The sequence below is a fragment of the Macaca nemestrina genome, chromosome 9 (genome assembly GCF_043159975.1).
Source record: "Macaca nemestrina isolate mMacNem1 chromosome 9, mMacNem.hap1, whole genome shotgun sequence".
In the NCBI taxonomy this organism is placed as follows: Eukaryota; Metazoa; Chordata; class Mammalia; order Primates; family Cercopithecidae; genus Macaca; species Macaca nemestrina.
The window spans coordinates 38,999,581-39,014,034 of NC_092133.1; the positions used below are offsets into that span (position 1 = coordinate 38,999,581).

The window sequence follows — 14,454 nt, forward strand, 5'->3', positions numbered from 1 at the left end:
CACAAGTATGTTTATTGTGGCACTATTCACAATAGCAAAGACTTGGAATCAACCCAAATGTCCATCAGTGACAGACTGGATTAAGAAAATGTGGCACATACACACCATTGAATACTACGCAGCCATAAAAAAGGATGAGTTCATGTCCTTTGCAGGGACATGGATGCAGCTGGAAACCATCATTCTGAGCAAACTATCACAAGGACAGAAAAGCAAACACCACATATTCTCACTCATAGGTGGGAATTGAACAATGAGAACACCTGGACACAGGGCCTGGAACATCACACCCCAGGGCCTGTCATGGGGTTGGGGGCAGAGGGAGGGATAGCATTAGGAGAAATACCTAATGTAAATGACCAGTTGATGGGTGCAGCAAATCAATATGGCACATGTATACCTATGTAACAAACCTGCACATTGTGCACATGTACCCTAGAGCTTGAAGTATAATAAAGAAAAGAAAAAAGATACATAAATATTTCATAATAATTCATATTATATATTTATAATTATACATTATATACACAATGTACAATTACATCCAAAGTATCATTTATTTCAGAAAAAATTATATAATACATGTGAAAGCCACTGAACTGAAACCAAAACATTACTGACAAAATAGAAGAAAGCCCAAATAAATTAAGAACATAATCATATCCATAAATTGAAAGATTCAACCTGTCAGGACATCAATTCTTTCTAAATTGATCTAAAGAATTAATGTCACCATGATAAAAATTCCAGCACGGTGTTTTGGGAAATTGACAAAACTACACTTCAAACATTTTTTTGGAAACACCTGAGAATAGCCACAAAACATTATTAAAGAAGCAGAACAAAGTTGGAAGACATACACTGCTAGATATCGTGACCTGTTATAAACCTTCATAGGTCCAAACTGGAATGGAAATAGCAGAGTCCATCAAGCTGCCCTAAGTATGAATTTTACACTTTTCTCATCGTGTGTTGTTAGAGGATTGGTATCATACTATGAGTTTGGGAACTTCAAGAGCATGGAGGTCTGGTGTAGGAGAAACAAGCTTACCTTAGGGATGAGGTAGTTTCTGAATTTAACATCACAGGTCACTGCATGGGGCAGGTCGGTGGGGATGAGGTCAATGTATCTCTGGATCTTGTGGACCACAGCATCTGTGTAGGGCATGTGACTCCTGTCACACATGCAGGGGCTCTGGTTTCTGCCAACCACACATTCAATCTCTTCCTGGACTTTAGCTGATAAGACACAAGTAAGAAATGATGGGAAAGGAGAAAAATGACACATTTGCTGTGGCAATTCAGGTTACATGAAGCATAATGAAGGGGTCCCAACATCATTATAAACTTAATTTATAGGACTGAAAATACACCTAGACTTTAGAGAAGAAATTACCACACTATAAAGACATCTAACCCTTCTACAAGCTAAGTATTAAGATAAAGCTGTAACCACCTACATATTAGCATACAGGGTAATCAGTACAAATGTAAATCATAAAATACTTCAAAATACAAATATTTAGTACATTATAAACTCAAGAAATTACTGTTCTTGGAGAAAGAAAAAAACCAAATTAATGTTGTATCAGAATAATATATAATGTTTTAAACCTTTAATTCTACTAATAGATCTATATGTAAGAATGGATTTGTGTATTATGTGCATACGTTATTTGAAACTTGAAATGATATTCTCTTATCCTCACACTCCGCAAAGGTGGCCATGTTGAAACATTCTAGAAATTTCTTCTGAAATTTATATTCATATTTCTAAATAATGACTCTCTTTTGATTTTTTAATTTATTTTTAGAAAATTTCTAAAACTTCATGGTAAGAAAGATGAGGACTTTCTCCATCACCAACCCATAACAAATAGACACACACCCACAAACAGAAACATTCACACACACTCCCACTTACCCCCACTCAAGCTTCCCCAATGTATTTATATCAATTTTTATTATATTAATACTCGTGTTCACATCATTATGATTTTATAAACATCGATCACAAGTGGGACAGCTATAATTACGTCTCCTCTTTTGTATATCCTTGGACTTGAGTGTCTATTTTAATTCTAATTGAAATAATTCATATGTTTACTGCAACAATATTCACCAAGCCAAATTTATAAAATCAACCTAAGCATCCAACAACAGATGATTGGATTAAAAATGTTATGTGTGCGGTTTAAAAATCTGCATCTAGTATTCCATGGTGTGTCTCACACACACACACACATACCATGCACTACTACTCAGCCATGTAAAAGAATGAGATCATGTCTTTTGTGGCAATATGGATGGAACTGGAAGCCATTATCCTAAGTGCAAAGGCTCAAAATAGAAAGTCAAAAACCACATGTTCTCACTTAAAATTGGGAGTTAAACAATGGGTACACAGAGACATACAGAGTGGAATAATAGACACTGGAGACTCCAAAAGGTGGAAAGGTAGGAGGGAGGTGAGGGACGAAATGCTATCTATTGGGAAGAATGAACACTATTCAGGTGATGGGTATACTAAAAGCCCAGACTTCACCACTATGGAATATATTTATGAACACAATTCACTTGTACCCCTAAGTCTATAAAAATAGAAATTTACCAAAACATTAAAAAATGGCATCAAACCAACCACAAAAGTATTGCCAATAATAAAAATTAAAAATAAAAAGAGTTTCTGTCTTTACTGTCTCAGCATTAAAACACTCCAGTTCCAGAATAAGGGAAGATCTGTAAGAGCATACCTGACTGGGCACAGTGGCACACACCTGTAATCCCAGCACTTTAGGAGGCCAAGGCAGGCAGTTCATTTGTGGTCAGGAGTTCGAGACCAGCCTGACCAACATGGTGAAACCCTGTTGTATCAGAATAATATATAATGTCTACTAGAAATACAAAATAATTAGCTAGGCATTGTGGGTACACCTGTAATCCCAACTACTCCAGAGGATGAGGCAGGAGAATCGGTTGAACCTGGGAGGTGGAGGTTGTAGTGAGCCAAGATTGCACCACTGCACTCTAGCCTGGGCAACAGTGTGAGATTGTTCTTTAAAAAAAAAAAAAAATAGCGTACTTATCACTCAAAGTGGTCTGTTCTGCTGGAAAATGGAATTTTGTAGACATGGCTTTTAGTGAAATACAATTTCTACTCATTTCAAAAAAGAAACTGCAACAAAGTGGTCTGTTCTTAAGAAAACCAACATACAATCCTAGTTCAATTCCTCATGCCTATGTCTGCTACAAATCCTCTCCCATGAAACCTAGACACCTTATTCAGAGTATTTAGTCACTAAAATCCAGGGCTTTATCACTTTTGCTACTGATTACACTGTCTTCACTTCTCTTAGTCACTCTTCCCTATTGTGCAAATTTGTCTCATTCTTATCCCTTCATTGTATTTAGACAACTTAAAACCAATGGCACAGAAATTTCAATAATGAAGCTTCTCTAAGAGAAACAAGATGGAGGACAATAGCAGTGTCTTCCCAACATCTTTTCTGAAAATCGCCCTGCTCATCATACATCATCATACCTGTGACCTCTGGGTACTTCAGCAGGAGCAGGAGTCCAAATCTCAGGGTGGTGCTCATTGTCTCTGTTCCAGCTCCAAACACATCAGTTACGGTGGCTATCAAGCTTTTAATAGTAAATTCAGACTGTTGATTGTGCTTTTCCTAAAAATTGTTTCATCATTTAATTATTTGATAGTTTGCCAGCATACTAACAAAAAATCCAAAATATATCAGGCTGTTCTAAACATAAGGAAATTTGGAAACTAGAGAGTGTAGTATTAAAACTACAACACTGCAAAGTGTGGCAGAGAATGTAAATATGATAAGGGATACGATGAAGTTCATTTCCCATTTCCACTTATCTATTGCTTGCCTAAAAATTCCATTTCCCAGGATATCTTGGAGCTGTGTTGGCCATGAAATGTATTTCTTGTCTATGACATAGAAGCAGGAACCTGCTGATGGCATTTTCTCTCCTTTTTACTCAAAATACATATATGAAGGTAGAGACGGTATAGACATCACCTTGGAACGTGAGTATTTAAGAGTCCTAACAAGACCGTCTGTGGTGGCTCATGCCTGTAATCCCAACACTTTGGGATGCTGAGGCAGTAATATCACTTGAGCCCAGGAGTTTGACACCAGCCTGGGCAACAAGTGAGAACCCCTGTCTCTAAAAAAAAAAAAAAAAAAAAATCAAAAAATTGTCCAGGCGTGGTGGCTCATTCCTATAATCCCAGCATTTTGGGAGGCCAAGACAGGCACATCATCTGAGGTCAGGAGTTTGAGACCAGCCTGGGCAACATGGTGAAATCTCGTCTTTACTAAAAACACAAAAATTAGCTGGGCGTGATGACATGCGCCTGTAATCTCAGCTACTCAGAAGGCTGAGGTATAAGAATCGCTTGAACCCAGGAGGTGGAGGTTGCAGTGAGCTAAGATGGTGCCACTGCTCTCTATTCTGGGTGATAGAGTGAGATTCCTTCTCAAAAAAATAAAATAAAATAAAATAAAAATAAAATAATTGGGAGGCTGAGGCAGGAGAATGGTGTCAACCCAGGAGACAGAGCTTGCAGTGAGCCAAGATCGTGCCACTGTACTCCAGCCTGAGTGACAGAGCAAGACTCCATCTCAGAAAAAAAAAAAAAAAAATTAACTTGGTGAATGACACATATCTGTAGTCCAAGCTATATGGTAGGCTGACACAGAAAATCACATAAGCCCAGGAGGTTGAGGCTGCAATGAACCATGTTCATGCCACTGCTCTTCAGCTTGGATGACAAAGAGAGATCCTGTCTAAAAAAAAAATTAGTCAAGATGAAGATTCATGTTATAAGTGTGGGGATCAAAAATGGCAGGCACCTGGTTCTAGGATGCTTCAGAGCTACAGTACTAGTTCTGCATTGCCCACATAACACCCTGTATGTGAAATAAATAAACACATTATTTGTTTAAGCCATGTTAACTGTTTTTTCTTGTTTGTATACACACAATCTTAATTGACAGAAATGGAAATAATTAAATTAGAGACACAAATACATTATAAGCCAGAATCAAGGGTTTGCAATTCTCAGTGTCACAATGGTGACATTGCAGAATAGGAGGCTCCAGTATCTCCTTCCACCCAAGGATACACCAAGTAAACATCTATTCACAGATCATTTCCCTCTGAGAGAAAGTCAGAAACAAGTTGAGAGACTTCTATGTACTGGACAACAAAGAACATATACACATAGACTGGGAAGTAAAAGCTATGACAACAACCTCACCCAGGCACTACATCATACAATTGAGAAGGAATCCCCAACATCCAGCTTCTCCCTGGGAAAAGGAGGGTTTAGACCACACATTAACACCCTAACTATAAGGTTCCCCACAGCTATCCACTTAACTTACCAACTCTGGGAGCAGAGAGGACTAAGTATACAGGAGTCTCTCTCTAGACCACAGGAAAAAGTACCAGTAATATATTGGCATACAAGCACTTCCAGAGGTTTTATCCTCTGGGATCAGGGCAGAGAAAGGGATGAAACTCAAAAGTCCAAGTTTCTGCGTAGATGAGACTTAGTATGTTCTGCAAACTGCTGTTCCCAACAGTGGAGCTTCTAACTAGCCTCAACACAATGAAGTCCATATATGACAAGTGCACAGCTAACCTCATATTCAATAGTGGAAAGTTGAAGGATTTTCCTGTAAGGCCATGAAAAACACATGGATACCCACTCTCACTACTTCAATTCAACATAGTATGGGAAGTACTAGCCAGAGCAATGAGATAAGAAAAATAAATGAAAGACATCCAAATAAGAAAACAAGTAAAATTGTCTCTGTTTGGTGATGGCATGATCTTACATACAGAAAACCTTAAACACAATACCAAAAAACTCTTAAAACTGATAAATAAATTCAATAAAGTTGCAGGATACAAAATCAATTAATAGCGTTTCTATATACTAACAAAAAATGGAATGAAAAAGATACTTTAAAACAATCCCATTTACAATAGCATCAAAGAAATAAAGTATTTAGGAGTAAATTTAACCAAAAAAGAGAAAAGTCACCAAAAACCATAAAACATTAATTTAAAAAATGAAGAAGACACAAATTAAAAAGAGATACCATATACATGGATTGGAAGAGTTGATATTGTCAAAATGTCCATACTATCTAAAGCAATTTGCAGTTTCATTGAAGTCTCTATTAAAATATCAGTGTTATCTCTCATAGATACAGGAAAAGTCATCCCCCCAAAATTCATATAGAACCACAAAAATACCCAAATAGCCAAGGCAATCATTAGCAGAAAGAACAAAGTTGGAGGCATCACATTACCTGATTTCAAGCTATACTAAAAATTGGTAATAATTAAAACAGCATGATACTGGCATAAAAATGGATACATCAACCAACAGAATACAATAGAGAGCTGGAAAAGAGCCTATGCAACTACAATTGATTTTAGACAAAGGTACCAAGAACATGCAATGGAAAGGAGATAGTCTCTTAAATAAATGGTGAGAACACTGGATATCCATATGCTAAAGAATAAAATTGAACGTTATCTCACACCATATACTCAAGCAACTCAACATGGATTAAAGACTTAAATATAACACGAAAAATGATAAAATACTAGAAGAAAAGATTGAGAAAAAAACTACATGATATTGGTCTGGGCAATAATTGTTTAGATTTTACCCCAAAAGCAGAGGCAGAAAAATCAAAGATAGACAAATGGGATTATGTCAAACTAAAAAGTCTCTGCACAGCAAAGGAAACAACAGAGTGAAGAGACAACTTATGGATTAGGAGAAGTATTTGCAAGCCATATATCTGATAAGGGATTAATATCCAAAATACATAAGAGGGTTGGGCATGGTGCCTCACACTGTAATCCCACCACTTTGGGAGGCCAAGGCAGGTGGATCACTTGAAGTCAGGAGTTCGAGACCAGCCTGGTCAACATGGTGAAACCGCATCTTCACTAAAAACACAAAAATTAGCCAGGTGTGGTGACTCACATCTCTAATCCCAGCTACTTGGGCAGCTGAGGCAGGAGAATCTCTTGAACCCAGTAGGCGGAGGCTGCAGTGAGCCGAGATTGTACCACTGCACTCCAGGCTGGGCAATAGAGTGAGACTCTGTCTCAAAAAAGAAATAAAATAAAATAAACTGTATATATACACACACACACATATACACACACACACACATATATACACACACACATATATACACACACACATATATACACACACACACACACATATGAAACTTAAACCGAGATGGGTGGATCATGAGGTCAGGAGATCGAGACCATCCAGGCTAACATGGTGAAACCCCATCTCTACTAAAAAAAAATACAAAAATTAGCTGGGCGTGGTGGTGGGCACCTGTAGTCCCAACTACATGGGAGGCTGAGGCAGGAGAATGGCGTGAACCTGGGAGGTGGAGCTTGCATTGAGTGGAGATCACGCCACTGCACTCCAGCCTGGGTGACAGAGCGTGACTCTGTCTCAAAAAAAAGAAAAAGAGGCAGAGCAAGATGCCGAATAGGAACAGCTCCAGTCTCCAACTCCCAGCGTGAGCGACACAGAAAACCGGTGATTTCTGCATTTTCAACTGAGGTACTGGGTTCATCTCACTGGGGAGTGCCGGACGATTGGTGCTGGTCAGCTGCTGCAGCCCGACCAGCGAGAGCTGAAGCAGCACGAGGCATTGCCTCACCTGGGAAGCGCAAGGGGGAAGGGAATCCCTTTTCCTAGCCAGGGGAACTGAGACACACAACACCCAGAAAATCGGGTAAATCCCACCCCAATACTGCACTTTAAGCAAACAGGCACACTAGGAGATCATATACCACACCTGGCCGGGAGGGTCCCACACCCACGGAGCCTCCCTCATTGGTAGCACAGCAGTCTGTGATCTACCGGCAAGGCAGCAGCGAGGCTGGGGGAGGGGCGCACACCATTGCTGAGGCTTAAGTAGGTAAACAAAGCTGCTGGGAAGCTCAAACTGAGTGGAGCTCACAGCAGCTCAAGGAAACCTGCCTGTCTCTGTAGACTCCACCTCTGGGGACAGGGCACAGTACACAATAACAAACGCAGCAGAAACCTCTGCAGACGCAAATGACTCTGTCTGACAGCTTTGAAGAGAGCAGTGGATCTCCCAACATGGAGGTTGAGATCTGAGAAGGGACAGACTCCCTGCTCAAGTGGGTCCCTGAACCCTGAGTAGCCTAACTGGGAGACATCCCCCACTAGGGGCAGTCTGACACCCCACACCTCACAGGGTGGAGTACACCCCTGAGAGGAAGCTTCCAAAGCAAGAATCAGACAGGTACACTCGCTGTTCAGAAATATTCTATCTTCTGCTGCCTCTGCTGCTGATACCCAGGCAAACAGGGTCTGGAGTGGACCTCAAGCAATCTCCAACAGACCTACAGCTGAGGGTCCTGACTGTTAGAAGGAAAACTATCAAACAGGAAGGACACCTACACCAAAACCCCATCAGTACATCACCATCATCAAAGACCAGAGGCAGATAAAACCACAAAGATGGGGGAAAAGCAGGGCAGAAATGCTGGAAATTCAAAAAATAAGAGCGCATCTCCCCCAGCAAAGGAGCGCAGCTCATCGCCAGCAACGGATCAAAGCTGGATGGAGAATGACTTTGACGAGATGAGAGAAGAAGGCTTCAGTCCATCAAATTTCTCAGAGCTAAAGGAGGAATTACGTACCCAGCGCAAAGAAACTAAAAATCTTGAAAAAAAAGTGGAAGAATTGATGGCTAGAGTAATTAATGCAGAGAAGGTCATAAACGAAATGAAAGAGATGAAAACCATGACACGAGAAATACGTGACAAATGCACAAGCTTCAGTAACCGACTCGATCAACTGGAAGAAAGAGTATCAGCAATTGAGGATCAAATGAATGAAATGAAGGGAGAAGAGAAACCAAAAGAAAAAAAGAAGAAAAAGAAATGAACAAAGCCTGCAAGAAGTATGGGATTATGTAAAAAGACCAAATCTATGTCTGATTGGGGTGCCTGAAAGTGAGGGGGAAAATGGAACCAAGTTGGAAAACACTCTTCAGGATATCATCCAGGAGAACGTCCCCAACCTAGTAGGGCAGGCCAACATTCAAATCCAGGAAATACAAAGAACGCCACAAAGATACTCCTCGAGAAGAGCAACTCCAAGACACATAATTGCCAGATTCACCAAAGTTGAAATGAAGGAAAAAATCTTAAGGGCAGCCAGAGAGAAAGGTCGGGTTACCCACAAAGGGAAGCCCATCAGACTAACAGCAGATCTCTCGGCAGAAACTCTCCAAGCCAGAAGAGAGTGGGGGCCAATATTCAACATTCTTAAAGAAAAGAATTTTCAACCCAGAATTTCATATCCAGCCAAACTAAGTTTCATAAGTGAAGGAGAAATAAAATCCTTTACAGATAAGCAAATGCTTAGAGATTTTGTCACCACTAGGCCTGCCTTACAAGAGACCCTGAAGGAGGCACTAAACATGGAAAGGAACAACCGGTACCAGCCATTGCAAAAACATGCCAAAATGTAAAGACCATCGAGGCTAGGAAGAAACTGCATCAACTAACGAGCAAAATAACCAGTTAATATCATAATGGCAGGATCAAGTTCACACATAACAATCTTAACCTTAAATGTAAATGGACTAAATGCTCCAATGAAAAGACACAGACTGGCAAACTGGATAAAGAGTCAAGACCCATCAGTCTGCTGTATTCAGGAGACCCATCTCACACGCAGAGACATACATAGGCTCAAAATAAAGGGATGGAGGAAGATTTACCAAGCAAATGGAGAACAAAAAAAAGCAGGGGTTGCAATACTAGTCTCTGATAAAACAGACTTTAAACCATCAAAGATCAAAAGAGACAAAGAAGGCCATTACATAATGGTAAAGGGATCAATTCAACAGGAAGAGCTAACTATCCTAAATATATATGCACCCAATACAGGAGCACCCAGATTCATAAAGCAAGTCCTTAGAGACTTACAAAGAGACTTAGACTCCCATACAATAATAATGGGAGACTTCAACACTCCACTGTCAACATTAGACAGATCAACGAGACAGAAAGTTAACAAGGATATACAGGAATTGAACTCATCTCTGCAGCAAGCAGACCTGATAGACATCTATAGAACTCTCCACCCCAAATCAACAGAATATACATTCTTCTCAGCACCACATCGTACTTACTCCAAAATCGACCACTTAATTGGAAGTAAAGCACTCCTCAGCAAATGTACAAGAACAGAAATTATAACAAACTGTCTCTCAGACCACAGTGCAATCAAACTAGAACTCAGGACTAAGAAACTCAATCAAAACCGCTCAACTACATGGAAACTGAACAACCTGCTCCTGAGTGACTACTGGGTACATAAGGAAATGAAGGCAGAAATTAACATGTTCTTTGAAACCAATGAGAACAAAGATACAACATACCAGAATCTCTGGGACACATTTAAAGCAGTGTGTAGAGGGAAATTTATAGCACTAAATGCCCACAAGAGAAAGCAGGAAAGATCTAAAATTGACACTCTAACATCACAATTAAAAGAACTAGAGAAGCAAGAGCAAACACATTCGAAAGCTAGCAGAAGGCAAGAAATAACTAAGATCAGAGCAGAACTGAAGGAGATAGAGACACAAAAACCCTCCAAAAAATCAATGAATCAGGAGTTGGTTTTTTGAAAAGATCAACAAAATTGACAGACCACTAGCAAGACTAATAAAGAAGAAAAGAGAGAAGAATCAAATTGACGCAATTAAAAATGATAAAGGGGATATCACCACCCACCCCACAGAAATACAAACTACCATCAGAGAATACTATAAACACCTCTACGCAAATAAACTGGAAAATCTAGAAGAAATGGATAATTTCCTGGACACTTATACTCTTCCAAGACTAAACCAGGAAGAAGTTGAATCCCTGAATAGACCAATAGCAGGCTCTGAAATTGAGGCAATAATTAATAGCCTACCAACCAAAAAAAGTCCAGGACCAGATGGATTCACAGCTGAATTCTACCAGAGGTACAAGGAGGAGTTGGTACCATTCCTTCTGAAACTATTCCAATCAATAGAAAAAGAGGGAATCCTCCCTAACTCATTTTATGAGGCCAACATCATCCTGATACCAAAGCCTGGCAGAGACACAACAAAAAAAGAGAATTTTAGACCAATATCCCTGATGAACATCGATGCAAAAATCCTCAATAAAATACTGGCAAACCAGATTCAGCAACACATCAAAAAGCTTATCCACCATGATCAAGTGGGCTTCATCCCTGGGATGCAAGGCTGGTTCAACATTCGCAAATTAATAAACATAATCCAGCATATAAACAGAACCAAAGACAAGAACCACATGATTATCTCAATAGATGCAGAAAAGGCTTTTGACAAAATTCAACAGCCCTTCATGCTAAAAACACTCAATAAAATTGGTATTGATGGAACGTACCTCAAAATAATAAGAGCTATTTATGACAAACCCACAGCCAATATCATACTGAATGGGCAAAAGCTGGAAAAATTCCCTTTGAAAACTGGCACAAGACAGGGATGCCCTCTCTCACCACTCCTATTCAACATAGTGTTGGAAGTTCTGGCTAGGGCAATTAGGCAAGAGAAAGAAACCAAGGGTATTCAGTTAGGAAAAGAAGAAGTCAAATTGTCCCTGTTTGCAGATGACATGATTGTATATTTAGAAAACCCCATTGTCTCAGCCCAAAATCTCCTTAAGCTGATAAGCAACTTCAGCAAAGTCTCAGGATACAAAGTTAATGTGCAAAAATCACAAGCATTCTTATACACCAGTAACAGACAAACAGAGAGCCAAATCAGGAATGAACTTCCATTCACAATTGCTTCAAAGAGAATCAAATACCTAGGAATCCAACTTACAAGGGATGTAAAGGACCTCTTCAAGGAGAACTACAAACCACTGCTCAGTGAAATCAAAGAGGACACAAACAAATGGAAGAACATACCATGCTCATGGATAGGAAGAATCAATATCGTGAAAATGGCCATACTGCCCAAGGTAATTTATAGATTCAATGCCATCCCCATCAAGCTACCAATGAGTTTCTTCACAGAATTGGAAAAAACTGCTTTAAAGTTCATATGGAATGAAAAAAGAGCCCGCATCTCCAAGACAATCCTAAGTCAAAAGAACAAAGCTGGAGGCATCACGCTACCTGACTTCAAACTATACTACAAGGCTACAGTAACCAAAACAGCATGGTACTGGTACCAAAACAGAGATATAGACCAATGGAACAGAACAGAGCCCTCAGAAATAATACTACACATCTACAGCCATCTGATCTTTGACAAACCTGAGAGAAACAAGAAACGGGGAAAGGATTCCCTATTTAATAAATGGTGCTGGGAAAATTGGCTAGCCATAAGTAGAAAGCTGAAACTGGATCCTTTCCTCACTCCTTATACGAAAATTAATTCAAGATGGATTGGAGACTTAAATGTTAGACCTAATACCATAAAAATCCTAGAAGAAAACCTAGGTAGTACCATTCAGGACATAGGCATGGGCAAAGACTTCATGTCTAAAACACCAAAAGCAACGGCAGCAAAAGCCAAAATTGACAAATGGGATCTCATTAAACTAAAGAGCTTCTGCACAGCAAAAGAAACTACCATCAGAGTGAACAGGGAACCTACAGAATGGGAGAAAATTTTTGCAATCTACTCATCTGACAAAGGGCTAATATCCAGAACCTACAAAGAACTCAAACAAATTTATAAGAAAAAAACAAACAACCCCATCAAAAAGTGGGCAAAGGATATGAACAGACATTTCTCAAAAGAAGACATTCATACAGCCAACAGACACATGAAAAAATGCTCATCATCACTGGCCATCAGAGAAATGCAAATCAAAACCACAATGAGATACCATCTCACACCAGTTAGAATGGCAATCATTAAAAAGTCAGGAAACAACAGGTGCTGGAGAGGATGTGGAGAAATAGGAACACTTTTACACTGTTGGTGGGATTGTAAACTAGTTCAACCATTATGGAAAACAGTATGGCGATTCCTCAAAGATCTAGAACTAGATGTACCATATGACCCAGCCATCCCATTAGTGGGTATATACCCAAAGGATTATAAATTATGCTGCTATAAAGACACATGCACACGTATGTTTATTGCACCACTATTCACAATAGCAAAGACTTGGAATCAACCCAAATGTCCATCAGTGACAGATTGGATTAAGAAAATGTGGCACATATACACCATGGAATACTATGCAGCCATCAAAAAGGATGAGTTTGTGTCCTTTGTAGGGACATGGATGCAGCTAGAAACCATCATTCTTAGCAAACTATCACAAGAACAGAAAACCAAACACCGCATGTTCTCACTCATAGGTGGGAACTGAACAATGAGATCACTTGGACTCAGGAAGGGGAACATCACACACCGGGGCCTATCATGGGGAGGGGGGAGGGGGGAGGGACTGCATTGGGAGTTATACCTGATGTAAATGACGAGTTGATGGGTGCAGCACAGCAACATGGCACAAGTATACATATGTAACAAACCTGCACGTTATGCACATGTACCCTACAACTTAAAGTATAATAATAATAAATAAATTTTAAAAAAAAGAAAGAAAGAAAAAGAAATTGGAAATAAACCGAATGAATATTTCTAAAAAGAAGACATATGAATGACTAAGAGATACGTGAAAAAGATGCTCAACATCACTAATCATTAGTTAGAAAGGTACAAATTAAAAACACAATGAACTATCACCTCACATCTGTTAGAATCACTATTATCAAAGAGAAAAAAAATCAAGTATTGGTGAAGATGTGGAAAAAGGGGAACACTTGTGCACTGTTGATGGGAATGTAAGTTAGTGCAACCATTATGGAAAACAGTAAAAGGTTCCTCAAAAAACTAAAAATAGAATTACAACATGATCCAGCAATTCGGCTTATGGGCATTCACTCAAAAGTTTTGAATTCAGTATGTCAAAGAGATGTCTGCACTCTCATGTAAATTGCAGCACTATTCCCAATAGCTATATATAGAATCAGCCTAAGTGTCCATCAATAGATAAATGGATAAAGAAAATGTAGTGTATATATACACAATGGAATACTATTCAACCTTAAAAATGAAGAAATTCTGCTATTTGTGATAACAGGGATGGAACTGGAGAACATTATGCTAAGTTAAATAAGTCAGGTCAGAAACAGAAAAGCAAATACCCTATATTCTCACTTATATGTGGAATCTAAAACAACTTAACTCATAGAAGAGAGTAGAATGCTGATTGCCAGAGGGCTTGGGGGTTGGGGGAAAAGAGGAGATGATAGTCAAAAGGTATAAAGCCTCAGTT

General features: G+C 39.3%; 1 pseudogene; it reads right to left on the reverse strand.

Annotated features, from left to right (window-relative positions):
- The window catches only part of LOC105479940 (cytochrome P450 2C18-like), a 49,535-nt pseudogene that overhangs the window by 13,587 nt on the left and 21,494 nt on the right, over positions 1–14,454 (reverse strand).